This window comes from Tachyglossus aculeatus, chromosome X4, assembly GCF_015852505.1.
Source record: "Tachyglossus aculeatus isolate mTacAcu1 chromosome X4, mTacAcu1.pri, whole genome shotgun sequence".
NCBI classification, from domain to species: Eukaryota; Metazoa; Chordata; class Mammalia; order Monotremata; family Tachyglossidae; genus Tachyglossus; species Tachyglossus aculeatus.
In genome coordinates, this window is record NC_052098.1 from 14,185,409 (window position 1) to 14,211,861 (window position 26,453).

Genomic DNA, 26,453 nt, shown 5'->3' on the forward strand with positions numbered 1-26,453 from the left:
TGTGGTGGCCTTGGGGTGTGAGCAGGATGTGGTGAGCAAGAGGTTAATAGATGTAATTACACCTTCATAAACTGAAATTGCTGTTATTCCTAGGCTAGGTCCAGAGTTCTTCACTCCCTTGCTACAGAATTCAGGTAAGTGTTTTAATTAGTTTCAGGCTCTTAACATTCTTGGCAGGCCTAAACTCCAAATCTACCCATATGGCTGAAAACACCTGCAGCGAAGGCACTACAACTTTCCACACAAGGAAAACAAATCTTTTTTCAAATTTTGCCATCTGCATTCAACCCTCCTAACAAAATGCCAATTGCCTGAATTATGGCCACCCTGCATCTTTCCGAGGCCCTCTTGTACATGTCATGCCAATAAACCCTCTGTGGGAAAACAGTAGGTCTCGGCTGATAGCCCTGGGGCTTTTGCTCTCATTTTGGAACAATAATAGAGCTGCTGTATATCACCGTCCAGAAAAATCTGATGTTTTTCACAAGAAGCCCTGAAACTCTTCGGCACAGCAATATCACTTCATTGCCAAACATGCCACCACCTTGAAAAATGCTCCACTCTTAAGCTCTCCTCACTGGCAATTATTGAATTTTGAGCTTGCCCTGGAACCCATTTGATCCTGAAGGATATCGATGGAATGGCTGAAAAGACAAAAACCTTTCTCAAAATAACAAAGAAGACACTTCTTGAAAAAAAAAGGCACGCTAAGAATTAATCAATAGTCTTTACCTTATCACATCACAGCGGCTCTTTGCCATTTGACTTATTGGAGTCACTGGTTACCTTATGAAGATCGTCCCTTAAACACCATAGTTAATTTGGTATTTTGGTGGGCTCTTTGCTGACTTACAGTACCCAGGGAAAGTACCAATAAAGTAAACAAATGTGCAGGGTTTCTAAGATGCTGGGGGCTTCAGCTAGGCTCTTGGTCAGGGTGTCAGCAAAGCACCATCATGCTAATTCTTGATCTCCCAAAACCCACAAAATGAGCTAAGGAGAGGGTCCTATTATCCATGCACTTTAGGCAGCCCCTCAGTACTGGGGTGTTTCACCTGAGCAAAGTGTGATTGATAACATGTCTCTCTTTTTATGTTTCTTTCCACTGGCCCAACCCTCCCAAAATGCAACTTCTTTGGAATCAGGGCCCCCCTTTCTCCTGGCTTCCTGGCTGATGTAGATTAATCAATCAACCCATTGTCTTTATTGAGTGCTTACTGTGTGCAGATCACTGTACTAAACACTTGGGAGAATACAACAGAATTGCCCACAATGAGCTTAGAGTCTAGAGGAGGGGAGGCTCTCCATCACTTCACCCCCTCCTACCTCACCTCCCTTCTCTCCTTCTACAGCCCAGCCCACACCCTCCGCTCCTCTGCCGCTAATCTCACCGTGCCTCGTTCTCGCCTGTCCCGCTGTCGACTCCTGGCCCACGTCATCCCCCAGGCCTGGAATGCCCTCCCTCTGCCTATCCACCAAGCTAGCTCTCTTCCTCCCTTCAAGGCCCTACTGAGAGCTCACCTCCTCCAGGAGGTCTTCCCAGACTGAGCCCCCTCCTTCCTCTCCCCCTCACCCCCCTCTCCATCTCCCCGTCTTACCTCCTTCCCTTCCCCACAGCACCTGTATATATGTATATATGCTTGTACATGAGCCCCCTCCTTCCTCTCCCCCTCGTCCCCCTCTCCATCCCCCTCATCTTACCTCCTTCCCTTCCCCACAGCACCTGTATATATGTATATATGTTTGTACATATTTATTACTCTATTTATTTATTTATTTTACTTGTACATATCTATTCTATTTATTTTATTTTGTTAGTATGTTTGGTTTTGTTCTCTGTCTCCCCCTTTTAGACTGTGAGCCCACTGTTGGGTAGGGACTGTCTCTATATGTTGCCAACTTGTACTTCCCAAGTGCCTAGTACAGTGCTCTGCACACAGTAAGCACTCAATAAATACGATTGATTGATTGATTGATTTTACTTGTACATATCTATTCTATTTATTTTATTTTGTTAATATGTTTGATTTTGTTCTCTGTCTCCCCCTTCTAGACTGTGAGCCCACTGTTGGGTAGGGACTGTCTCTACATGTTGCCAACTTGTACTTCCCAAGCGCTTAGTACAGTGCTCTGCATACAGTAAGCGCTAAATAAATACGATTGATTGATTGATTAATGTAAATAAATTACAAATATGTATCTAAGTGCTGTGGGGCTGAGGGTGGGGTGAATGCCAAGTGCAGAGGGAGAGAGCATTGGGGAAAGTGGGCTTAATTAGGGAAGACATCTTGGAGATGTGTTGAATGTGGGATTTCACCACTTTCCAACTTGCTCCTTCACTCTCTCCCATCGCGAGCCCCTGGTTCGTACCAACCAGGACCTTCCTGGACCGGGGGAGCCTCGGTGAGACATAGTAGAGTTCAAACCACAACTCTGATCAGCAGGGTTACTGTGGAAAGTTTTTTTTTTTTTACTTAGTTTTACCAACGTGCAAGGGAGTCACACACACACACACACACACTCTCTCTCTCTCTCTCTCACTCATTCCACCAGGGGTCCAATACCAGTCTGTGGGCAAAGAAGCCCGTTCTGCCAATACTTCTTCTTTCTGCTTCCAAGTGCTGCTACCTTCTGCTGCCTTTGAGTGCTGCTCTCCTGCTGCTCCAGAGTTTGCTTCTCTGTGCTGCTTCTGTTGCCGGTGCTTCTGTGTGCCTCTGTCTGCATGCTGCTCTCCTGTCTTAGGCCTCGCAGCTGTGGTTTGACGTAGCAGTCATTGATTGGTCCAGACCCGTTACTGGGTAGGACAAGGAGAGAAAGCCCATCCTCCCTCCATGCTCCGCCCCCACAGACCAGCAATCACCTGCCTCAGATAGAGCCCATCATTGCCTTCACCAGTCTCTTCCTTGTTGTTCAGGGGATCACAGTCACTAAAAAGGCAGCTTGCTGTGGGCTCACCACATCTCTAAGTATCACTTCTATATTGTACCCACTCTGACCCAGAGCACCATAAGCTGATGAGAATTCATCGCCCTCCAAGCAGGGTGGTGTTTGTTGCTTACTGACTCCACACCCGGCCAGTCCGTAGTCCAACCTTTGGTGAACGTTGGATGGCCTGATGAAGGATGGGTTGTGGAGACAGGACCTGGATGCCCCTCATTCCTCAGAGAGTCTTTCCTCCTCAGAGCGTGAGCTTCTGAGGGAGGTTCGCAGTCAGACGCCTGCAAAGGATAACCCTCGATTTTTGTTGTTGCTCTTGTTGGTCTTTGTGGGCTTTGTCGTTTTGGCTTTTCCAGTGATTTTTACAAGAAATGGGAAAATAATCTCTCAACCCTTACTCAGCCAGTGCGAGTGTTGTGCTCGATCCTGACTTATCGAACGGGTCAGGCTGGGCACATGGTGTCTGCTGCTGTGGGGGGCTCGGAGTCGTTCTGCTCTGTGACCACAGACTGCACCCACCCTTCCCCCTCCCAGATGTCACACAAGGCATGCCACTGAGAGCTGGGGGATTGGGTGAGTGCAGATGACTCCACACAAGCCACCATCGCTACTGCCAAAAGAACACAAGCTCATGTGCTGGTGGCGGTAGGGCCTATCTTTCCCCTCTTAGTCATTGTTGTCTGAGCAAAGCTCACCCAAATAGCGAGGGGCCAGAAAAGGTGCCTGACTGTATTTTTGTGGCTGCAGTGTGCGAGAGATTCTCTCTGAGACAGTCACGCTCGTGGATCCAGTCACAGAGAGGTGAAAAGAAAGACAGGGAATTCCTGCTTCTGACTAACCAAAAGACAGAAGAGGATATACAAGGGGAGGGCAAAAACCAAACATAAATTTCTTGCTTTTTCTCTTGTAGTGAATATCTTCTGCTGGTCTCCACACCCTTTTCTGTCATTTGAGCCAGAGAAGAAGGGAAGGGAAGAAAATGAAATGCATCGGTCCCCAGCACACAGTTCCCAGAGTATTTGTGTGTGAGTACTTATATTACGCTTTGAAGGCACGACTTTGTTCATTAGTGATAAAAATGGCCCCCAAACTCAGCTTGGTTTCAGAACACTATGTTAGATACTAGCTGACATCTGGGAAACATTTGTGATATTTCAGCACTTCTGTCTTTCAGATTCCCACTATCCATGTTTATCTTTTAGACTGTGAGCCCACTGTCTTTTAGACTGTGAGCCCACTGTTGGGTAGGGACTGTCTCTATATGTTGCCAACTTGTACTTCCCAAGTGCTTAGTACAGTGCTCTGCACACAGTAAGCGCTCAATAAATACGATTGATTGATTGATTGATTTGCTGTCCTTTCCAAACACTTTTGTCATGCTCTGTTTTGTTCTGGATATTTTTCTCTCCCTCTCTGTGTCCTCTTACTAATCTCAGGCTCAGAGTTTCCCACTCATGGGGGCCTCTTTTTCCTTATCCTCTGCCTTTCCTTATCCCCTTCCTGTAACTACAGCTCTATTTCTCACCATTTGTCTGCTTCAAATTTCTTCTCCTTGTCTAAGTGAACTTGCCAACAGCTCTGCTCTGGGTGGACCTTTAAGCCAGGGTGGCTGACAGGTTGCTGTGGTGGCTGACAGGTTGCTGTGGCTTCTACCCAGTTTTGGGGGATGTTGATGCTGGCAGAAGCTCTGGCTGAACTGGTCTATACTGGACAGAGCTGCCCCTGAACCACCACTGGGGCAGAAGGAGCAGCAACTCAGGAAGACCCCCCAACTGAAATGACCTGCCCTAGTACAAGTCAATCTATCAATCAATTGTATTGAGCATGTACAGTGTGTAGAGCCCTGTACAATACAGAGTTGGTAGGTACATTCCCTGCTCAAAACGAGCTTACGGTCTAGATGGGGAGACAGACATTAAAATAAATAAATTACAGATAGGTACATAAGTGCTGTGGGGCTGAGGGTGGAGTGAATAAAAGGTGAAAATGACAAAGCCTGATGGAGTGGTTCTGGTTACATAGAACACTCCCAGTATGCACAATCCCAAGAAGAGTCAATTTAGCCATGACAATGCGGGGGGGTGGGGGGGGACAAAAGGGGGAAGAAGAAGTTGGAAGAGGAGCAATAGCCTCTACTTGTTGCTGCCATCTTGGCCACCAGAGCTGAAGGCTTCCTGCCTAGCCCCTCACGACCAAAAGTGGGACCCTAATGAATGCCTTATGTGATTCAGGTGGTGAGATGAGTAATGTGACACTCCCACCCCCCTCCAATCTAACTGCAGGATGCCTGGTCAGTACCACCTTCCTCCAGGTTATGCTCACCACTCTAGAGGGATTTGTGACTTATTTTTAGTGATAAAACCCTATCTCTCTTGGTTTTCGGCTCCCTGATTAACTAAATGTCAATATCATCCCTTCAGTCACTTCCACACTAATAAGAATAATAATAATGATAATAATATTAACAGCGGAATTTGTTTAATGCTTGCTATGTGCTAAGCACTGTGTGAAGCACTGAGGTAGCTAGTAATCGTGGTATTAATTAAGCACTTTCTATGTGCCTAGCACTATAATGAGCACTGGGGTAGATACAAATTAATCAGTTTGGACACTGGCCAAGTCCCACAAAAGGCTCACAGGCTAAATAGGAGGAAGAATAGGCCCTGAATCCCCAGTTTTCAGATGAGGAAACTGAGGACCAGAGAAGTTAAGTGACTTGCCCAAGATCATAAAGCAGACAAACTGAGATTAAGACCCAAATGCTCTCACTCCCAGGCCATGCTGCTTCCATGCATCTATCTGTTTATTCATTCACTTGTGTTTCTTATTGACATCTATTCTACCGTTCTTAAATTTTGTATATTTGTCAATTATGTCTAATAATAATAATAATAATAATGATAATGGTATTTGTTAAGAACTTACTACGTGCCAAGTGCTAGGGTAGATGCAAGATAATCAGGTCCCACATGGGGCTCACAGTAAGGAGGAGGGAGAACAGAGATTGAGTTCCCATTTTGCAAATGAGGGAACCAAGGAAGAGAGAAGTTAAGTGACTTGCTCAAGGTCACACAGCAGGCAAATGATGGAGCTGGGATTAGAACCCAGGTCCTCTGACTCCCAGGCCCGTGCTCTTTCCACTAGGCCATGCTGCTTCCCTATTGCCTCCCCCATCTGACTACAACCCCCTTGAGGGCAGGGATCCTCAAGTACTTAATATAATTTCCTCTACTCAGTCAATACTCAGCAATGTGGGGCTTCTTTCTGCTCCCTTCCATCTTGGTTTCCATGCTGCTGGGATTTTTTTTTTTTACCCATTTTTAACACCAAATCCTTTACATCTAGTTTTTCTCTTCAGAGATCACTAAGGAGCCTCTTCTTCACTGCGGCTCCCTGGCCTGAGCTGTCTCACTGCTGAGGCTATCAGCCCCAGAGGGCCCTGCCCTTGGCCACCCCTCAATCACAGTGGTCCAGCTCTCCCTGTACCCACCTTTCTGCCCCCGTCCCCCTGAATTGTTCCCAGGGCTGTGGACTTTCCTGCTTGTTTCCCATCTTGAAGCCCAACATCTCTTTCCTTGCCTTCACTCCCCACTGTCTCCACCAGCACAGGAGACGATCAGACCTGAAAACAGCTATTGAGGTAAAAGATCATCATCATCATCAATCGTATTTATTGAGTGCTTACTATGTGCAGAGCACTGTACTAAGCGCTTGGGAAGTACAAATTGGCAACATATAGAGACAGTCCCTATCCAACAGTGGGCTCACAGTCTAAAAGGGGGAGACAGAGAACAAAACCAAACATACTAACAAAATAAAATAAATAGAATAGATATGTACAAATAAATAAATAAATAAATAAATAGAGTAAAAAATATGTACAAACATATACATATATACAGGTGCTGTAGGGAAGGGAAGGAGGTAAGATGGGGGGGATGGAGAGGGGGACGAGGGGGAGAGGAAGGAAGGGGCTCAGTCTGGGAAGGCCTCCTGGAGGAGGTGAGCGCTCAGCAGGGCCTTGAAGGGAGGAAGAGAGCTAGCTTGGCGGATGGGCAGAGGGAGGGCATTCCAGGCCCGGGGGATGACGTGGGCCGGGGGTCGATGGCGGGACAGGCGAGAGCGTGGTACGGTGAGGAGATCAGCGGTGGAGGAGCGGAGGGTGCGGACTGGGCTGTAGAAGGAGAGAAGGGAGGTGAGGTAGGAGGGGGTGAGGTGATGGAGAGCCTTGAAGCCCAGGGTGAGGAGTTTCTGCCTGATGCGCAGATTGATTGGTAGCCACTGGAGATTTTTGAGGAGGGGAGTGATATGCCCAGAGCGTTTCTGGACAAAGATAATCCAGGCAGCAGCATGAAGTATGGATTGAAGTGGAGAGAGACACGAGGATGGGAGATCAGAGAGAAGGCTAGTGCAGTAGTCCAGACGGGATAGGATGAGAGCTTGAATGAGCAGGGTAGCGGTTGGGATGGAGAGGAAAAGATGATCTAAAAGGATGCCAGCCCTTGTTTTGTCTTATGCCATCGAGTCGTTTCTGATGCATAGCGACCCCACAGACACATCTCTCCCAGAATGCCCTGTTCTCCACCTGCAGTCATTCTGGTAGTGGATCCATAGCATTTTCTTGGTAAAAATACGGAAGTGGTTTACAATTGCCACCTTCCGCACAGTAAACTCGAGTCTCCACCCTCGACTTGTTCCCATGCCACTGCTGCCCAGCATGGGTGAATTTTGACTTGTAGCGGATTGCCTTCCACTCGCTAGCCACTGCCCAAGCTAGGAATGGAATGGATAGGCCTCTGCTTGACTCTCCCTCCCATAGCCGAGACTGGTAGAGTACTGGAAAATCTCCAGGTGCAACCTGAGAGGGGTGCCAGCCCTTTGATGATGATGATGGTATTTGTTAAGCGCTTACTATGCACAAAGCACTGTTCTAAGCACTGGGGAGGTTACAAGGTGATCAGGTTGTCCCACGGGGGGCTCACAGTTTTAATCCCCATTTTACAGATGAGGTCACTGAGGCACAGAGAAGTTAAGTGACTTGCCCAAAGTCACACAGCTGACAGTTGATGGAGCCGGGATTTGAACCCATGACCTCTGACTCCAAAGCCCAGGCTCCTTCCACTGAGCCATGCTGCTTCTCGCTGCTTTGGATAAAAGAAATTCAAGAGGTCAAATTCCCAAACTAGAAACCCTTCCCTTTGACTTCTTGAATTTCTGAGCACTGTTCTAAGCAATTGGGAGAGTACAGTAGTACAGATCTTTTTCTCCCCATTGCTTGGGCCACTAGGAGCTCGTTGCGGTCAGGGAACATATCTACCGATTGTGCTGTATCGTACTCTGCCAAATGCTTAGAACAGTCCTCTGCACACAGTAAGCGCTCAGTAACTACCTTGGATTGATTAGGAGGGCACTGACAACTGTAAGAACAGTGAGTCAACCCTTGCTGCAAATGTCTTGTACCTGAATTGAGAAGCTCTGGTTCTGAACATCTTAAGAGAAAAGTCAGAGTCACTTCTGCCTGCTTCTTCAACATTTTATATTTTCAAATGAAAAAAAGTTCAAAAGGTTTAATTCTATTTTTGTGCTTTAAATGATTACAACAACCTAAACAAAGATCAGAAAACTCCAATATAAGTGAAAAACCATAGGTTACAATGTTAGAAGCCTAATAAAACAGAAAAATTCCAGAAACACAACAGCTAGAGATAGCTGGTACATCCAATAAAAATAGCAGCAAGGGAGAATGTTTCCAGAACTACCGTGAACCACTTCACCAAATGTTCATCCAGGAATGTAATTGCCTCCAAGATGTCTGCCTAGAAACTTTCCTTGCATAATATGCACATGTCTAATTTAACTCAGAGGGTTAAGGCAATCAAATTGTGCAGGCATCAATCTTCATTAGCAAATCATCCCTTCAGCTAAAAATCAAACTTTGAACAACAACAAAAGAAAGGGAATGCTGTTGTTGAGTGACGGGAAGAAAGCTTTGCAGAGAGAAATAATTGCCTTTACACAACAGAGCTGTACTATTTCAGTTTGTGTCTGCAAATGTAGTCATTGTTGAGAAATCTGTTTTTCAGATTTCCCCCAATACTGCTCATCTCATGGGCTTAAAAACGTTGCAAATAACATGACAACACTTCAGACGTGGCTGTGTTAAGAGAGTAACTATTAGTGTTAATAACGTTCTTGAGCATCATTGCATGCATCTATTTTTCTGTTGGTTATTGTGCTGTCAAAAATGCCTGAGTAGTGCAGTGCAGTTCAGCTGTTTCATATAGGTTAGGTTATTTTCTACAGATCTACAATGAATCAATCAATCAATCGTATTTATTGAGTGCTTACTTTGTGCAGAGCACTGTACTAAGCGCTTGGGAAGTACAAGTTGGCAACATATAGAGACGGTCCCTACCCAACAGTGGGCCCACAGTCTAGAAGGGGGAGACAGAGAACAAAACCAAACATATTAACAAAATAAAATAAACAGAATAGATATGTACAAGTAAAATAAACAAATGAATAGAGTAATAAATATGTACAAACATATATACATATATACAGGTGCTGTGGGGAAGGGAAGGAGGTAAGATGGGGGGATGGAGAGGGGGACAAGGGGAGAGGAAGGAGGGGGCTCAGTCCGGGAAGGCGTCCTGGAGGAGGTGAGCTCTCAGTAGGGCCTTGAAGGGAGGAAGAGAGCTAGCTTGGCGGATGTTGGGAGGGAGGGCATTCCAGGCCAGGGGGATGATGTGGGCCGGGGGTCGACGGCGGGACAGGCGAGAACGGGGCATGGTGAGGAGATAAGCGGCAGAGGAGCAGAGGGTGCGGGCTGGGCTGTAGAAGGAGAGAAGGGAGGTGAGGTAGGAGGGGGCGAGGTGATGGAGAGCCTTGAAGCCGAGGGTGAGGAGTTTCTGCCTGATGCGCAGAATGACTGGTAGCCACTGGAGATTTTTGAGGAGGGGAGTAACATGCCCAGAGCATTTCTGGACAAAGACAATCCAGGCAGCGGCGTGAAGTATGGATTGAAGTGGGGAGAGACAGGAGGATGGGATATCGGAGAGGAGGCTGATACAGTAGTCCAGATGGGATAGGATGAGAGCTTGAATGAGCAGGGTAGTGGTTTGGATGGAGAGGAAAGGGTGGATCTTGGCAATGTTGCGGAGCTGAGACCGGCAGATTTTGGTGATGGCTTGGATGTGAGGGGTGAACGAGAGAGCGGAGTCGAGGATGACATCAAGTTTGTGGGCCTGTGAGACGGGAAGGATGGTAGTGCCGTCAACAGTGATGGGAAAGTCAGGAAGAGGGCAGGGTTTGGGAGGGAAGACAAGGAGTTCAGTCTTGGACATGTTGAGTTTTAGGTGGCGGGCAGACATCCAGATGAAGATGTCCTGAAGGCAGGAGGAGATGCGAGCCTCGAGGGAGAGGGAGAGAGCAGGGGCAGAGGTATAGATTTGAGTGTCATCAGCGTAGAGATGATAGTTGAAGCCGTGGGAGTGAACGAGGTCACCAAGGGAGTGAGTGTAGATCGAGAACAGAAGGGGACCAAGAACTGAACCTTGAGGAACCCCCACAGTAAGGGGATGGGAGGGGGAGGAGGAGCCTGCAAAAGAGACTGAGAATGAACGACCGGAGAGATAAGAGGAGAACCAGGAGAGGACGGAGTCTGTGAAGCCAAGGTTGGATAGCGTGTTGAGGAGAAGGGGGTGGTCCACAGTGTCAAAGGCAGCTGAGAGGTCGAGGAGGATTAGGATAGAGTATGAGCCGTTGGATTTGGCAAGCAGGAGGTCATTGGTGACCTTTGAGAGGGCAGTTTCCGTGAAATGTAGGGGACGGAAGCCAGACTGGAGGGGGTCGAGGAGAGAGTTGGTGTTGGGGAATTCGAGGCAGCGCGTGTAGATGACTTGTTCAAGGAGTTTGGAAAGGAATGGTAGGAGGGAGATGGGGCGATAACTAGAAGGTGAGGTGGGGTCAAGAGAGGGTTTTTTTAGGATGGGAGAGACATGGGCATGTTTGAAGGCAGAGGGGAAGGAACCAGTGGGGTGGGCGGTTGAAGATGGAATTTAAGGAGGGGAGAAGGGACGGAGCGAGAGATTTCATGAGATGAGAGGGAATGGGGTCAGAAGCACAGGTGGCCGGAGTAGCACTTGAGAGGAGGGAGGAGAGCTCCTCTGAGGATACTGCTGGGAAGGATGGGAGAGTAGCAGAGAGTGTTGAGAGCTGGGGGGTTGGAGAAGGGGGGGGAGTGACTTTGGGGAGGTCAGACCTGATGGATTTAATTTTATTAATGAAGTAGGAGGCCAGATCATTGGGAATGAGGGAAGGAGGAGGGGGAGGAACCGGGGGCCTGAGAAGGGAGTTGAATGTATGGAAGAGCTGACGGGGATGATGGGCATGGATGTCAATAAGGGAGGAGAAATAGTTTTGTCTGGCAGAGGAGAGGGCTGAGTTAAGGCAGGAAAGGATAAACCTGAAGTGAACGAGGTTGGCATGGTGTTCAGACTTTCGCCAGCAGCGTTCGGCAGCTCGAGCATAAGAGCAAAGGAGGCGGACAGTGGCAGTGATCCAGGGCAGTGGGTTAGTGGTACGAGAGCGGCGAAGGGAAAGGGGAGCGAGTGAGTCTAGCTGAGTAGAAAGGGTAGAGTTGAGAGCAGTAATCTGATCATCAAGATTGGGTAGAGAGGAGAGGGAGGCGAGGTGGGGTGTGAGGCGCTCAGAAAGATGGATGGGGTCAAGAGAGCGGAGATCTCTGTGAGGGAGTAATATGGATTTACAGGGGAAAGGAGTGTGAGTGAGGAGGCAGGTGAGAAGATTATAATCAGAGAGAGGGATTTCAGAGTTGGTGAGGGTGGACACAGTGCAGCAGTAGGAGATGATGAGGTCGAGGGTATGACCAAGTTGGTGAGTGGGAGAGGTGGGGTGGAGCAAGAGGTTGGCAGCGTCAAGGAGAGATAGAAGGCGGACGGCAGAGGAGTCACCAGGGATATCCATGTGGATGTTGAAGTCTCCGAGGATCAGAGTGGGCATGGAAAAGGAGAGAAGGAAGGTGAGAAAGGGGTCAAAATCGCTAAAGAAGTTGGAGGTGGGGACGGCGGGGGGGGGGGGGGGCGGTAGATGATGGCTACAAGAATCTGGAGGGGGTGGTAGAGGCGAATAATGTGGGCTTCAAACTGCTTCAATGAAGCAGTTGTTCTGGCTTGGGAGTTGGGCTGGAGTTACTGGTAACACCACCGGCAACTTGAATCCTTCTTGCATCTTACATCCTGGGCAAATTTCACCAACCTAGCCCCTTGGGCAGAAGATTCAACAAAGGGAGGGTGCTGAAAGCAATAGAAACCTGTACCTCACATAACTTCAGTGGCTGGCCTCCCACTGCTTAAACTGAAGCTCTCCCACCCAACCTCAATGCTGCAGAGGGTGGGAATGCTATTTCTTCCCTTTCCAATCTGTATCCAAGGAAGCTGCTGTTCATCTTCATTAGTGATACCACTGAGGAGTGATGTCTCCTGCTCTAGACTGCAAGCTTGTTGTGGGCAGGGAAAGTGTCTACCAACTCTGTTGTGTTATACTCTCCCAAGTTCTTAGTACAGTGCTCTGCATACAGAAAGAGCTCGATACATATGATTGTAGGGACCGTCTCTATATCTTGCCGATTTGTACTTCCCTAGCACTTAGTACAGCGCTCTGCACACAGTAAATGCTCAATAAATACAATTGAATGAATGAATGATAGATTGGGAGTAATGATGCAAGCACAATCTGATATTACCTAATTTGGATGGATGCACAATGAGTGATGGCTGTAAAACTCCACCATGGATCTCTAAAGGGACCCCATCTTTTGAAATGGTTTTGCTTCTGTTTTCCATCAACCTCCCTAATAATAATAATAATGATAATAATAATGATGATAATAATAATAATAATAATAATAATAATAGTATTTGTTAAGTGCTTACTGTGTAAAAGGCACTGTCCTAAGCAGTGGATACAAGCAAATGGAGTTGGACACAGCCCCAGTCCCGTGTGGGGCTCACAGTCTCAATCCCCATTTTACAGATGAGGTATCTGAGGTCCAGAGAAGTGAAGTGACTTGCCCAAGGTCATGCAGCAGACATGTGGCTAAGCAGCTTCTATGTGCCAAATGGGAAGCAGTGTGGCTAGTGGATAGAGCACAGGCCTACGAATGAGGAAGATCTTGGTTCTAATCCCAGCTCTGCCACTTGTCTGCCGTGTGACCTTGGGCAAGTCACTTCACTTCTCTGGGCCTCAGTTGCCTCATCTACCCCAGAGCTTAGAAAAGTGTTTTGGCACATAGTGCAAATACCATAAAAAAGTACTTTATTAAGTGCTGGGGCAGATACAGAATAATCAGGCCCAACATCATCCCTGACCCATATGGAGATCTCAGTCTAAGGTGGAGGGAGAACAAGTATTGAATCCCCATTTTACAGATGAGGAAATGGAAGCACAGAGGGGTGCTTTCCCAAGGTCATACACACAGCAGGCCAATGGCAGAGCTGGGATTGGAACTTCTGAATTCCAAGTCTGTGCTTTTTCCACTAGGCCACATTGAAACATCCCTAGTAAAACTATACCAAACTCAACTAGCTAGTGCCATGCATCCTGTTCTGCATCACCTTTATGATTGTTCTAATGCATTTGAGCCATTTAGCTTCAAATCCCTGTATGAACAACATGACCCACAAAATGGATCTAAGTTCATTTGTTTTACATACACACAGGAGAAGAAATACATAGGGCACTCAGGAATAAGAAAGGATGAAGTAAATCCAAATTTTGTTCAAAATCTAATCTGAAACTCTTGAGTATTGTTAGCATATAGAGAAACTGTATGGAGAAAGAGTTTTATAGAAGGCCCCCTCCCCCATTTTCTGGTTGTTTTGGCTAGACAACTCAGATACAGTGAGAAAGCCACATAGTGTTATATTTTCTCTCTCCCTGGAACAAGTACAGAACTGGGAATTTTAAGAGACAACCTGAAAATTATGAGGTCTCCAAGCCAAAGTGGCCAGGCTGCTTTATGCAATGGTTTCAATTTTGCTAAATAAATATCTAAGCCCACAGCAATGCACCCATTACTACATTTATGACTCAGCATAATCATTTCACCTGCTTCCCAATTAATTATTAGTCAATGACAGTAATGGTTTTACATTGTTCCCAAGAGATGATCATTTGATAATGGAGGCAAAGTTCCTTTCAAGCACAACTCTTCGAGAGGCCGGCAGGAATAACTTCCCAACGCAGAGTATGTTGTTGATGGCATTTGTTAAGCGCTTACTATGTGCAAAGCACTGTTCTAAGCGCTGAACTCGGATAAGCCTCGCATTCCTACTTGAGAAGGCAATTCTCTACTCAAGTGTTAGGCAAGCTGCAGAGGGGAACACCAAATCAATTAATTCATGGGATTTATTGAGAACTTGCTCTGTGCCGAGACTGGAGTCAAAAGACCTGCATTCTAATCCCGGCTCTGCCACTTGCAGGCTCTGTGATCTTGGGCCAACCACTAACTACATTGTACCTCAGTTTCCTCATCTGTAAGATAGTGATTCAGCATCTGCTCCCCCTCCTCCTTAGACTGTCATCCAAGCAGCATGGCCTAGTGGATAGAGCATGGGCCTGGGAGTCAGAAGGTCACGGGTTCCAATCCCGGCTCCGACACTTGTCTGCTGTGTGACCTTCGGCAGGTCACTTTATTTCTCTGTGCCTCAGTCCCCTCGTCTGTAAAATGGGGATTAAGACTGTGAGCCCTGTGTGGAACAGGGACTGTGCCCGACCCAATTATCTTATATCTACCCCAGTGCTTAGAACAGTGCCTGGAACCTAATAAGCGCTTAACAAAAACCATAATTATTATCATTATGTGGGAAAGCGACTAGTGTATGACCCGATTATTTTTCATCCACCCCAATGCTTGGCAGTGTAAGCACTAACAAGAATTGGGAATGTATGCTATATAAGGCTGGGGTGCTAGAGAAACAGCAATAAAATGTGTGGGAATGAAGGGGTATGCACTAACAAAGCTTGCAAGCATATGTGCTCTGCTATGCTTTGTAGTTTGTAACTATGCTGGGCTTTAGGGAGCACCGGTGCTTAGACAGCTAGAGTCCTTCGAGGCTCTGTACGAGGGTGCTGGATTTACAGCATAAGGGAAGGACTGTGGCAGAGCGAGGTTTGCTTGAAGCTTACAGAGGCAACAAAGAACTCACCATGTCAAGGGGCAGAGGCCAGCCCAAGGAAACATCACCTAACAGATTAGAGAAGAAGATCTGGCATGAGACAGCACAACCCAACCAACCACCCCTGAAACACATGGATGGCGAGCAGTTCAGTGGAAACACCCAACAGAAACACTGGCAAGCAATGGATATGAGAGAGAGAGAGAGAGAGAGAGAGAGAGAGAGAGAGAGAGTGTGTGTGTGTGTGTGTGTGTGTGTTTGTGTGTGTGTGGTGGGGGGGTAGTGTTAGTGGGTAGATGGTACTGATCCATATGCATTCTCCACTAGTTATAGAGGGTGTAGCCATCAGGCATGCAACTGATGTGGTGCTCTCCCCCCACCCTTTTTTTTAAAGGTACTTGCTAAGCACTCTGTGCCAAATAATAATAATAATAATGATGGTATTTGTTAAGCACTTACTATGTGCAAAGCACTCTTCTAAGTGCTGGGGGGATACAAGGTGATCAGGTTGTCCCATGTGGGGCTCATAATCTTAATCTCCATTTTACAGATGAGATAACTGAGGCACAGAGAAGTTAAGTGACTTTCCCAAAGTCACACAGCCGATAAATGGCAAAGCTGGGTTTAGAACACATGACCTCCGACTACCAAGCCCGTGCTCTTTCCACTGAGCCACGCTGCTTCTCTAACATTGTACTAAGCATTGTACTAAGCCAAACATTGTACTAAGCGCTAGGGTACATACAAGATAATCATGTTGGACACAGTCCGTGTCCCATATGGGGCTACCGGACTAAGTAAGAGGAGTAGGATTTAACCCCATTTTGCAGATAAGGAAACTGACCCAGAGAAGTGAAGTAACTAGCCCAAGGTCACACAGCAGACAAGTGGTGGAGCTAGGATTAGAATCCAGGTGTTCTGTCTTCCAGGTCTGTGCTCCTTCCACTAGGCCTTCTACTGCTTCTCAGGGTATGCTGCTTCCCTTCCTGGATAATTATTATTAGTAGTAATTATATTTATTGAGCACTTACTGTGTGCAAAGCACTGTACTAAGCGCTTGGGAGAGTACAATATAATTATTATTAATTATTATGATATTCATTCATTCAATCATATTTATTGAGCACTTACTGTGCGCAGAGCACTGTACTAAGCACTTGGAAAGTACAATTCGGCAACATATAGAGACAATCCCTACCGAGCAACAGGCTCATGTGCCAAGCACTGGGGTATATACAAGGTAATCAGGTTGTCCCAAGTGGGGCTCACAGTCTTAATTCCCATTTTACAGATGAGGGAACTGAGGCACAGAGAAGTTAAGTGACTTGCCCAAGGTCACACAGCAGACAAGTGGAGGAACCGGGATTAGAACCCATGACCTCTGACTCCCAAACCCAGGCTCTTGCCAGTAAGCCACGCTGCTATAACATCAGATACATTCCCTGCCCACAACAAACTCACAGTCTAGAGGGGGAGAACAATAAAGTTGCTTTTAGCTGCTTCTAGATAGCTCCTTGTTGTGCTCTTCCAAGTGCTTAGTAAGTGCTCTGCACACAGTAAATGTTCCATAAATATCACTGACTGTTTGACTGATCGTGGCTTTGCGGCACAGATCCTCTGGGGCTAACAACTGGTATTATTTTATGTTCTTTAAAATTTGACAGACTTCTGACTCCTCTTACTACTTAGTCATCCTCTGAGTTTGGGTGCAAACAATAGAAATAAGCTCTACATATATGGAATCCAGCGATACCTGTCACTTAGAGACCAAACCCCACATAAAGGACCAGTGTGACCTAGTGGAAAGAGCACAGGCCTGGGAGTCAGAGGGCCTGGAATCTAATTCCAGCTTTACTGTTTATCTGCTGTGTGACCTTGGGCAAGTCACTTCACTTATCTGTGCCTCAGTTTCCTCATTTGTAAAATGGAGATTCAATGTCCATTCTCCCTCCTACTTACACTGTAAGCCCCTTGTGGATCAAGAAATGTGTCCAACCTATCTTGTATCTACCTCAGCACTTAGAATAGTGTTTGACACACGGTAAGCACCTAAGAAATACAATAATGGTAATAATAATAATAATTAAAATAAAGGTATGTTCATTCCAGAAATGCAACCCAAAATTGACCTCTTGTTTTTGCATGCAAAGCAGACATGGGGGAGTCAAGTGATAACTAGAAGGATAATACATTTCTTCCTTAAACTAAGTGGCATTGAAGGTACAATTAGAGGGGGCAGTCACTTAATTCATTAACGTTCTAGGTCATCTCTAGTTAAATTTGTTTGTTTTAACCTTTATTGACTGGGAGAATATGGCTCTTGGACAGAACTATGCCCACAATTTCTTTTGCATCTTCAACCCACTGATTGCTTCAGCTAACAGAACTCTATTCTTAAATACTGCTTCCTGGATGAAATCCAATTCAGATGTCCAGATAACACTCCCATGGCTTCCTTCCTACTTCTCACCTTCATGATCAATGTTCATGTACCATCTAAAAATTTAATCAAGGTCAAGTGATTTTATCTAGGTGCAGCACTGAAGCCGGTAGCAGGTACTGTACTCTATTTCTGGCAAATAAAGATTTTTCCGAGTTCTGTTTCAACTGCAGGAAGTCTACTTTCCTTGCACCAGAAAACCAAACTCAGGGTTTCTGAGTTGAGGTTTTTCCTAAATGCTCTGAATTTAGAGCTAATGTTTCAGGAATTCTAGGAATCTTCCTCCGCCCTGCCACCCCCGCTTATGAAGGACTTGCAGTCTCGAGCAGGTCTTGAAGTCCAAAAGCATCAGGACTCCAACTTGATGACAAGGAACACCCCTGCTATTCTTGTCTTAGGGCCCCACTGATCAGTGCCTGCCAATTTTATCAAGCCTTTCTTGAAGGTGATATTTTGACAAGAATTGCATTGAGGCCATTTAACCTGTTTTCACCTACGGCTTTTCTACTCCCGATTATACCCAGATCTTCAGTTGGTCATGTCTAGTGCTTCAACCAAGGAAACCCCAAATGTGTGTTTGTGGGTAGTAGAAATGCACTGTACTAAGCTCTTGGAAAGTATAAAACAGAGAAGTGGTGTCTTGCCTGCCAGTGAGGTGTTGACAATCTAATGAAGGTGGACATATATGTAATTTTTATTTATCATATCTGTAATTTATTTATTTTTATTAATGCCTGTCTCCCCCTCTAGGCTGTAAGCTCATTGTAGGCAAGGAATGTGTCTGTTTATTATATGAACTTCCCAAGTACATTTACCTGTCTCATGGTGCTTAGTAGCCAAATGAGAGTATCTGTGCTATCCCATAAAGCATGCATCATCAAATCAATCAGTGATACTTACTGAGTGCTTACTGAGTGCCAAGCGTCGCAGTAGGTGCCAGAGAACATACAACGAAGCAAAAGACAGTTCCCTGTCTCTGTCCCTTCCTCACAGCCATGCCAGAAATGATCAATATTCAGCCAGTGCTTTGCTCCTGAAAGGATTCAGTGAACGCATTGCAGAAAGATGAAAATGTAAACACATAGCAACTTCTTTGCTCTGGTTGCTATTTATAACACTTTCCCAGAACCTGGGTTGTATTTAACTTGGGTACCTGGAATTAGAATGACAAAAAAAGAACCCTTTCTATAAATGTCACTTTACACTTGCCTGGTGGTTGACCTTGAACAAGTCACTTAAACACCCTACTCCCAGTTTCTCCATCTGCAAAATGGGCTAATAATACCTACCCCTCCTCCCTACCTTGCAGAAGCGTTATGAGGACTAAATTGAGATAAATGATGGGAAAGTGCTTTGGCAATAAAAGCACTAAATAGAACTAAGGCATCATGTAGTGCACACATGAACACAGCTCTTTCTTCCAACACCGCATTATTCTGTATCCAAATGGGCTGGATATTCAGAAAAGCATTCCCCAATTCCCTAACAATAATATAGCTGAAATGCATGATGAACACACATGTTATGGAAGACTTAATGCATCTCTAATTAGACATCTGGCATTTGAGTTTGAAGATGATGGTGATAGTGAAATGTTTACCTGTGTGTAAGTGTGGCTAGTAAGACTAATGTATGACTGACAATCCATTCTTCATCTTATCTGATGCTCTCTTTCTCTGTCTCTCTCTCTCTCTCTCGCTCTCTCTCGCTCTGTGTATGTGTGTGTGTGTGTGTGTGTGTGTGTGCCTTATCTTTCCAAAGCCTCTGCTCACCTGATTTCTGATGGCTGAATCCCAGTCTTACTTGTCTTCTGCTGCTGTCTGCTAACTGTTCACATCTTTGAGGTTTGCTTCATGGTGTCTTTAAAGGCACCTATTCTGTCCACTTATAAAATAGCCATTTAGGTATCTTGCTGTGGTCCATTCTCCTCACATCATCATCATCATCAATCGTATTTATAGAGCACTTACTATGTGCAGAGCACTGTACTAAGAGCTTGGGAAGTACAAATTGGCAACATAGAGAGACAGTCCCTACCCAACAGTGGGCTCACAGTCTAAAAGTCACATGTACCAATCCCTCTGTGGTCCATGCTCCTTGCATGTAGTAATAATAATAATAGTAATAATAATTATGGTATTTGTTAAGTGCTTATTATGTGCCAGACACTGTATTAAGTGCTGGGGTGGATACAAGCAAATTGGGTTGGACACAGTCCCTGTCCCACATAGGGCTCACAGTCTCAATCCCCATTTTACAGATGAGGTAACTGAGGCACAGAGAAATGAAGCGACTTGCCTAAGGTCACACATCAGACAAGTGGCAGAGATGGGATTAGAACCCATGACCTTCTGATTCCCAGGCCCATGCTCTACCCACAAACTATGCTCCTTCCCAACATGTGCCACCCAGCTAGTGTGATGTGTTGAGCCTTGCATTGTTGTGTCTGATTCCATTCCTGCACCTCCTCATTTGTGATCCTGACTCGCCATTAGACGTTACTGCATGCAGGTGGCATTGGTGGAGCTGCATTAGAAACTGAATGAGGCAGAATAATAATTGTGGTATTGGTTCACCATTATGCGCCAAGCACTGTAACTGAGCCCCAGGGTAAAAAATAAGATCATCAGATCTCACAAGGGGCTCACATTGTAACCAGTCATATTTCTTGAGTGCTTATTATGTGCAGAGCACTGTTCTAAGAGCTTAAGAGAGTACACTACAACAGAATTAGCAGTCACATTCCCTGCCCATAATGAGTTTATAGTCTAGAGGAGGAGACAGACATTAAAATGAATAAGTAATTTACGATATATAATTCAAAGATACGTACATAAGTGCGGTGGGATTGGGGGTGGGGAGAATATCAAGTGTCCATAGGTTACAGATTGAAGTGCATAGATGATGCAGGAGACAGAGGGAGCTGAGGAAAAGAGGGCTTAATTGGAGAAGGCCTCTTGGAAGAGATGGGACCTCGGATGCCAGTGTCACATCTCTTCCTCTTCGAAGTAGGAAGGAGACCAGGTTTTGAATACCCATTTTACAGATAAGGGAACTGAGGCCCAGAGAAGTTAAGTGACATGTCCAAGGTCACACAGCAGGCAAATGGCAGAGGTGGGCTTAGAACCCAGTCCTCTGACTCCAAGGCCCATGCTCATCTGTATTAGGTCCAGGTCTTACAGCCATAAGGAAAGTTGGATGCCACAATTTCCCTGTACACCTTCATTTTGATGCCAAGTCACTGCCAGGCACTGGCTGTCTCTCAAAGGACAGAATAACTTTCTTGATTTGTTTTGTTACCTCGTTATGTTTTCTGGCATCATAATGAAAGGAGCCAAAGGGCTGCTAAAATTCTACAGTATTATATTCAAATCGGGTCAGGGATTTGGGGGAATTAGAAACCTTTCCAATACAATCGATGCATTTTTTCTGCTGATCACATAGCTGGATAATGAGCAATTTATTATTACTCTGCCAGGTCTTCAGTTTGGAGGCTAAAGAAAAGATCCTTCTTAATCTGGTTTCTCTTTCTTCTACTGTAGGAATAAAGGCATCAGGATACCTTCCTGTCCCGAGCACAGCTTTCTCTAGACTCTTTCACCAGTGTTGCCTGCCCTCAAATATTTTGAGGGCTGATTTGCCCATCTGTGATAGGGGTGCAATTTGCATAAGAGGCGTGTGGTTGGCTTACAGAGTTGTCTGGGCAGCCTAGCAGTTCTACCAATCCTGAGGTGAAAGGGTTGAACCACGATCCAAAATGGCGGCCCTTCCCCATCCCAGGCATAAGATGCAATCTTGACAGTGGCCTGGTGCAGATTATTGGGGTGGGTAGCAATTCTTGGGCCCATTCAGGAAACGGAAGAGAAAAGTCAAACCCAGATTTATTTTTCATTGTCTTTTTTTAAAAAAATAAAAAGAACACAAACATGAGGGGACCCACAAACTCACCCTTCCTGCTTTCCCCGTCCCGGATGCTGCTCTGGAGCCCCGCACGATGACGGATCTCAGGTGGCAACGAACTCTCAGGGTCCGGGGTCTGGAGAGGAGCTGCAGGTGCTTTCCTGCTTTCCCTGCTCTGGCGACCATGCTGGGGCCTGGGCTAATGATCCGGGACAGTGGAGGAAAACATGCTCTCCTACTTTCCCTGCTCCAGCTGCCACCGCGGTGAAAACTGTGTGTGCACGCATCCTCCTTCACCCACACACACTTTAGGGTTTTGGAAGAAACTGTGAGAGTGTGCATGGCCATAGTGGACAATCCTCTTCCAGAGTGACAGTCTCTTCTTCCTACAGAGCTTCACAGAAAGTCCCGCCTCCCTCTTCCCTGGTGCCACCCCCTGCTTGGAAGATCAGGTGACTTAGTCATTTAAACTATGAAACAGTGGATTGGTAGCCCGTAAAAAGCTCTAATTTAATCACATCATCTTGAAGGGTTTCAACTCATTAACGTTTTGTGGCATGAAATGCACCAACCCATTGTGGAAGAACCACCCAGACATTTGACTTGACCTCTTTTTCTTCCCCTTTATAGCATTATTTTGCTTTGTGGCTATTTCACGATTTATTCACAGCACCACCAGAGGGGGTGCAGGGGCAGGGAGAAGAAAGGAGGAGAAAACTGAAACTAGTCAACGTTGCTTCTTAGTAGCAGCTCTTGTAAAAGCCTTGGAGTGGGAAAAGTTTGGAACTAATGACAGAACTGAGAGTTTGGGTTCTCTGCAGATTTCACTTATCCCAGATCTCCCTGTCCCAATGAAATCACAGCTAATCGAGTATTGTCTGAATTTCAAGAACTAGATGTTGTGCTACTCCATTTTTCTGTGTTTCTCAGAACACAATTTTTTGGAAAGAAGTATGAAATGATTAGGTAGCCACTAGAGGGTGCTCACATGAGCCCCCAAACAATTGGTGTGTAGAGGGACTGGTTAAATATTTCTTAATGAGAGAACGGCACAATATGCATTAAATACATTTTGTAGCACATACTGTCTACCACATGCATACCAAATTCCAAGGAAGTCACACCCCTTTTATTTCCTTTCTGTGGTCATGGTTGCAGAACAAACAGATTTCTGAGAAAAATCTTTCCTGACACTGTAATTTTTTTAAAAAGATGAAAGCATCACACTGTCATTTTTCTCTCCAAAATCTTGGAGTAAGTATTCAATGTATTCCTTGGTGAGGAGTTTTGGCTCTGTTAAGCAAGCTGTTTAGATTCTGAAATGACAGATTACTGATGCCCATTAGAAGAGACAGGAGAAATGGGGGTTGGAGGGAGAGAGGGCCAGGCTGAACCTTCCTTATCCTCCCAACCAAACCCTGTCCTTCCCCTATTTTCCCATCACTGGAGACAATACCACCATCTTCCCTCTCTCACAAGCCCCTAAACTTGACATTGTCCTCAAATCATCTCATTCATTCAACCTACATATTCAATCTGTCACCAAATCCTGGCGGTTCTACTTTTATGACATCGCTAAAATCTGTCCTTTCCTCTCCATCCAAACTGCTACTATGCTAATCCAAGCATTTACCCTATCCTGCCTTGATTACTGCATCTACCTCCTCGCTGACCTCCCTGCTTCCTGTCTCCCCCCAGTCCAGTTCATACTTCACTTTGTTGCCTGGATCATTTTTCTAAAACAAACAAACAACAACAACAGAAAAAAAACATTCTGTCCACATTCTCTCTACTTCTCAAGAACCTCCAGTGGTTGTCCATCCACCTCTGCATCAAATAAACTCCTTATCATGGGCTGTAAAGCATATTAAATCAGCTCTCCCCTTCCTACTTTACATCACCTATCTCCTACTACAGCTCACCCTGTGCACTGTGTTCCTCTAAAGCCAGGTTTCTCAGTGTACCCTGATCTCGTCCAGTGCTTAGAACAGTGCTTTGCACATAGTAAGCACTTAACAAATGCCATTATTATTATCTCCTCTTGCTCATGGTCAACCCCTTTCCCACGTCCTCCCTCTGGCCTGGAACTCCTTTCCCAGTCCATATTCTTCAGACTGCCAATCTCCCCACCTTGAAAACCTTATTGAGGTCACATCTCCTCCAAGAAGCCTTCCCCGATTACACCCTCTTTTCCCTGACTCCCTCTCCCTTCTGATTCATTTATGCACTTGGATCTGTACCTCTGGGACATTTGGTACACCCTCAGCCCCACAGAACTTATGTACATACCCATAAATTATTTATATTAATGTCTGTCTCCCCTTCTAGACTCTTCACTCATAGTAATGTCTTTTATCCATATTAATGTCTGTCTCCCCATCTAGAATGTAAGCTCGTTACGAGCCGGGAACCTGTCTGCTAATTCTGCTGTATCGTACTTTCCCATGTGCTTAGTACAGTGCTCTGCTCATAGTAAGCACTCAATAAATATTATTGATTATGGGCAGGGAACCTGTCTACCAACTCTATTGTACTGTACACTCCCAAACTCTTTGTACAGTCCTCTGCACACAGTAAGTGCTCAATAAATACTATTGAGGTATTGACTGATTGATTCTCATTGTTTGCTTGTTTTATGGTACTTGTTAAGCACTTTCTACATGTCAAACACTGTTCTAAGTGCTGGGGGTAGGTACAAGTCAATTTGTTGGACACTGTCCCTGTTCCTCATGGGGCTCACAATCTTATGTTAGAGGGAGAACAGGTATTGAATCAAATTTTACAGTTGAGGAAACTGAGGCACAGAGAAGTGAAATCACTTGCCCAAGGCCACACAGCTAGTGATTGGCAGAGCCAGGATTAGAACCCAGGTCCTCCAACCCCCAGGCCTGTGCTCTTTCTACTTGGCCATAGGTGCTACCTACTGGGGCCAGGATCAGTTTCTCCACCAGCTGGCTGCCTCATACCTAGCTGCCCCTTCTCCCACTCCACCCCACCATGCGCTCTCCACTCTTCAAATTAATTGTTCATGCCCTCACTGTTCATATTTTACCAAACCATATCTCTCCATTCCCCTTCTAAAACCTTCTATCAATCAATGGCTTTCATTGAGTGGTTACTGAGCGCAGAGCATCGTACTAAAAGCTTGTCTTTTCTCTTATGCTGTTGAGTTGTCTCCGACCCATAGCGACATCATGGACACCTCTCCCAGAATGCCCCACCTCATCTGCAATCATTCTGGTAGTGGATCCATAGAGTTTTCTTGGTAAAAATATGGAAGTGGTTTAGGATTGCCTCCTTCTGCGCAGTAAACATGAGTCTCTGCCCTTGACTCTCTCCCATGCTGCTGCTGCCCAGCACAGGTAAGTTTTGAATTGCAGCAGATTGCCTTCCACTCGCTAGCCACTGTCCAAGCTAAGAATGGAATGGAGATGCCTCTGCTTGACTCTCCCTCCCATAGTCAAAACTGGTAGAGTAGGTACCACCCTGAGAGGGGTCTTTCATCTACCCCACCTCTTAATACAGTGTGTGGCACATGGTAAGTGCTTAACAAATACCACAATTATTATTATTGCTATAATCAATGGTGATTTGGAGATCTCTTTCATGAGTAGGGAATGATAGCCCTGAGTCCATCATCAGTCAGTTGTAATTCAGATTACTTTTCTCTTGTTGAATTATCTTGCACTTACACTGAAGTTCATTTGCAATTTTTCATCTCACTTCCTAACTTTATGAAATCTTCATGCTGTTTATTCCCATTTGCATGGCATTTCATCATCCAGAAGAGTTTTGTGTTATCTGTAAACTTGGAGATAAAGCGGCACACACCTTCTTCAAGATCATTTATGAAGGTGGAAAACAAGTCCCTCTACTTAGGCTTGTCAGGCCCACGTGGAACAGGGACTGTGTCTGACCTGATTAACTTGTATCTAACCCAGTGCTTAGAACAGTGCCTACCACATAGTAAGTGCTTAACAAATATAATAATAATAATAAAACAAATCCAAGCACTGATCCCTAGAGATCCCACAATTTACACTTCTTCCTGAAGAGTAGTCATTTCTCCCTGCCCTTTGTTTCCCACTTTTTATCTAGTTTTCCATCCATGACAGATATTCCCTCCGACTCCATAATTATTCAGTCTTTGGTATCGGCCTTTTGAAAAATCTAAATATATTATGATGATTGGATTCCCTCTATTCACATGCTTTTTGACTCCATCAAGAAAAATCCAGCAAATTAATGAGAGAGAATTTTTCCTTACATAAACCCTGTTGTCATTCCTCGTAACAGTTGGAACATTTTCTAAGCACTCACTGATCCTAAAGTGAATTATTGATTCTACTAATTTGCCACATATAGAAGGGAAATGCACCATCTATAATTTCCAAGATCACCTTTGGAACCATTCTTGTAGATGGGCGTTTCACTGGCAATCTGCCAATCTCCTTTGCCATTTGTAATGATAGGTAATATACTCCTGCCAGTAATTCAGTAACTTCCCTTCCAATTTCTTTCAAAACCCTTCTGTAAATGTCATCCAGTCCAGGTGATTTTCTTACATCTAATTTATCAGTTTGGTCAAAAAAAATCCTTTGGGGTCACCATTCTCTTGCCCTTCCAATTCCTCTGCTACGAAATACAATTTGGATGATGGTGGTGATGATCAGATTCACCCAATCCCAGATTAACCTAATGAATACAGAGAGCATCTTCCATGAATAATTTCCTCAGGAAAGCACCAGAGAGATCAAGGCAATGCTTTTCAGAACATTGCAACTGTTTTTGGCCTCCTCCCTCAACATCACAGATGGATAATTATTTTCCAATTATTTAACCTTATTTCCTCTCTTTTGTTCCTCAGGCTCAATTTGTCCTCTTCAGGAGTCAGGATTCACTTTCTCGGCACCAGGAGGGTCATCTGTGAGCAGGTAGTTAACTTGTGGGTCATTTTCATAGAGTCATTTGTTTCC

At 45.3% G+C, this 26,453-nt stretch overlaps 1 protein-coding gene, 1 long non-coding RNA gene and 1 other non-coding gene across 6 annotated transcripts in view; 1 reads left to right on the plus strand and 2 right to left on the minus strand.

Annotated features, from left to right (window-relative positions):
* Nucleotides 1–18,594, minus strand: part of PIP5K1B (phosphatidylinositol-4-phosphate 5-kinase type 1 beta) — a 353,976-nt gene extending 335,382 nt beyond the window's left edge. For 3 of the 4 annotated variants that reach the window (XR_005456604.1, XM_038769761.1, XM_038769760.1), the window contains exons 1-2: nucleotides 18,478–18,594; nucleotides 15,168–15,205 (exon numbers count right to left, since the gene is read on the minus strand). The gene's annotated coding sequence lies outside the window, so the exon portion shown is untranslated. The remainder of the gene's footprint in view (nucleotides 1–15,167; nucleotides 15,206–18,477) is intronic. The other variant, XR_005456606.1, reaches the window with a different exon arrangement.
* On the plus strand, nucleotides 90–26,408 carry LOC119947990. The gene is made up of 3 exons (XR_005456609.1): nucleotides 90–134; nucleotides 3,848–3,962; nucleotides 26,345–26,408. It is a non-coding gene; the product is annotated as an uncharacterized LOC119947990 (long non-coding RNA).
* Nucleotides 7,669–7,805, minus strand: LOC119948362. The gene has a single exon (XR_005456763.1). It is a non-coding gene; the product is annotated as a small nucleolar RNA SNORA7 (small nucleolar RNA).
* Nucleotides 26,409–26,453: the final 45 nt, after the last annotated feature.